The sequence below is a fragment of the Nicotiana tomentosiformis genome, chromosome 6 (genome assembly GCF_000390325.3).
Source record: "Nicotiana tomentosiformis chromosome 6, ASM39032v3, whole genome shotgun sequence".
Taxonomy (NCBI): domain Eukaryota; kingdom Viridiplantae; phylum Streptophyta; class Magnoliopsida; order Solanales; family Solanaceae; genus Nicotiana; species Nicotiana tomentosiformis.
In genome coordinates, this window is record NC_090817.1 from 83,566,787 (window position 1) to 83,569,736 (window position 2,950).

A 2,950-nucleotide genomic window follows, 5' to 3' on the forward strand; every position below is an offset into this window, starting at 1 on the left:
TCCAAACCTCAGTAAGTGATCTTCAGAAGCAACATCTATCATATGAGGATCGACTCAAGCACTTTGAAGCTCACATTGAGAAGGTTAAGCGAGGTGAAGCTGGGGACATGCCTCAGCTCAAAAAGTATGTAGCTGAGCTCAAGTTAGAGTTTCATAAGATGCAGACACTGGAGTTCGATTTGACCACCCTTCTTCCAGTAGAAGGGGAGCAGGGCACTGGCACCTCTCACGTACCAAGCTTCAATTGGATTTCACAAACCTTCTGTCAGCTGAGGAGGCACATGGCACTGACATATCATAAGCTCCGGGTTCCGTTACACACACCGATGATCATTCGGATGAGAAATTTGGAGAGTCTCATGAGGAAACTGATGAGGAGGAGATACTTGAGGAGGGTGATGATCAGAGGGACAATAGAGGCAAATAGGTTGCCGTTTCTACAGATGCACCTGGTGAGGATGAGGTGGATGTGCAGACAGCTATCGCACACTCCCTTGCAGATATGGTTGCCAGGGTTCCTACCATGACCACACAACCATCATCTGGTGAGGCCAGCAGCTCCTAGGTCCAGGACCTAACTCCGCAACTGGCAGAGCTTCCTACTTTGGTCTTGGACACCACTGTCCAGTCATAGGCTCCACCCACTGCCTCCACAATGTCAGCTCCCAGCCCCACGGCTGCCTCAGATATTCCAACCCCTCTAAGCGCCTAGTGCACCCCAGGAAGCCCCTAAACTTTTATCTTACTTTCTCAATGCATTGGGGACAATGCATGTTCTTAGGTTGGGGGTGAGGTAGTCAACTTTTGCGACTTGTATATAAACTCTATTCTTAATAATGTTGATTTATATAGAGTAATGAATTCCCCTTGGTTTTTCTTTGACAGGTTCTTTTCCAAGGGTGTAATAGTGGATCCATGGTCGTAGCATAAAACATTTTGACTTGTTTGGTGCTTTTGTTCTAGATTCAAGCATGTGATAAGTTTTTGTGGAATAAATTGCACCCTTCAAATAATTGTAAATAAACAGTTAGTCATTCTTGTGAAATCAAGGCTCGCGCTTTGACTTTGTGCTTACTTAGAATCTCAAATATCATGTGATGAAGCATTGAATTGCCTTATATTCACTTGAGGGTTGAAATTATGTCGATTCGAGCAGTTCATGCGTCGTGAGTGGTGAGAATTTATGTAAATAATGCATGTGCTCAACTTGTAATGTCTAGAACTTGCCCGGTTGGTTCCTCAATGCAAATCTCAGGTTAATGATTGGGTGTCGAAATGATCTTAGGCTCTCTTTGTGATTGCTAACTAGTTTTGACCAAATTGACCTCCCTAGTGCATTTATTATCGTAGTTATCCCCTGTTGAGCCTTTAACCATTTATTTGGCTACTACATTACAAACCTTTACTTTTTTGTGAAATAATTCCCTCTTTTGAACTTGTCCCTCCTTGAGTGTTGAGAATGAGGCTAAAAGCCTAAGTTGGGAGTGTTTGTATCAATTGGTAAATGGTGAAGATGTACATTTTGTATAGCAGCATAGACCTCAAAGTTGTTTATATGAAGGTACTCAAGCACCAAAAGAAAAGCAAAAAAAATAATTGTATATTTATATAAAAAAAAGTGTGAAGTCTTGCAAAAATTAGAGAGATACGTTGAGGTGGTTCTATGTTGGTAACTAGAGGTCAATAAGGGCTATATGGTTTAAGAAGAAGTAAAGTGCAAAAAGAACAAAATAATGGTGTGTAGCATTCAAGGAGGGTGCAGTCACTATATTCCCAAATATTCATCCAACCCGACCCAAAGCCTACACTACAACCATTAAAAAGTCCTTTTTGATCTACAACCAAATATTCCCGAGGTAGCAATGAGTTAAAATAAGGGCAAGCATATGGACTGATACTTGTAGCACTTAGCCTTCTTTCTGAGTGCAAGAGTGTTTGATTGTATCTCCTGTACATATGCGTTGAGTTGGGGATTTTCTTTGATGTGAGCACGCATGAATTGCAAGATTTAGCAAAAGTTAGGCTTCTTTAAGTAGTATACAAGTGCATATCTAGCTGTGGGTAGCACTCTGTCATTGCTCTTGAGGCTCGAAGTTCACAGACTGATTATTCAAACTGATTAATGATCTTTGTCTTCAAAGAAGGGTGAATAAAAGAAGTTACATGCTTGTTAGCTAATAGTCAGCACCATCCATAGTCACTACTGCTTTGTGATCAGTTGAAAGTAGATTAGTATTTGGTAGGTTGACTTTTTAGTTGCTTGACGGCAAGCAAGAGTCTAAGTTGGGGGTGTTTATGTGCCGAAGAAATGCAGCATGTTTGATACTAATTACATAGACTTTAGCTCATCTTTTAAAGCATTATAAGTCATTTCTAAAGTAGTTTTGGTGTTTTGCAGGAAACCAGACTTGAAGAACTAAGAACATGAAAAAGATAACAAAAATCCATGGAAAGGAGAAATGCGGTAGGTCTGCGACCGCAAAAATGATGTGCGGCTGCTGACCCATCGCAAAATGAAGTAGAACATTCCAGCTTCTAAGAGTCAAGTCTGCGATCCATTATGCGGTCGCATAACTCTTATGCGGACAGCATAGTGATCGCATAAATGCAAGAGGAGTTCCAATGAAGATGACTTTGTTGTACGTTATGCGGTCGCGAAACCAATATGCGAACTGCATAACCATAGTGCGATGGGAAATTGGAAACTTTGTGATCAATTCTGTGGTGAAAAATGAAGATATGCGGACCGCGAAATTGTTCTGCGACCCATTTTGCGGTCGCAGACATGATCTGCAGGGTCACTTTTGTCACTTTTTTACCACGACTTTTAGAACATTATAAAGAGAATGATTAGGGTTTTTGTGGACCATCTTGTCTGAAAAAGAGACTACACTTAGAGCATTGAATACACCATTATTTTGGAAGCTTTTGAGAGAGAATCCAAGACTTT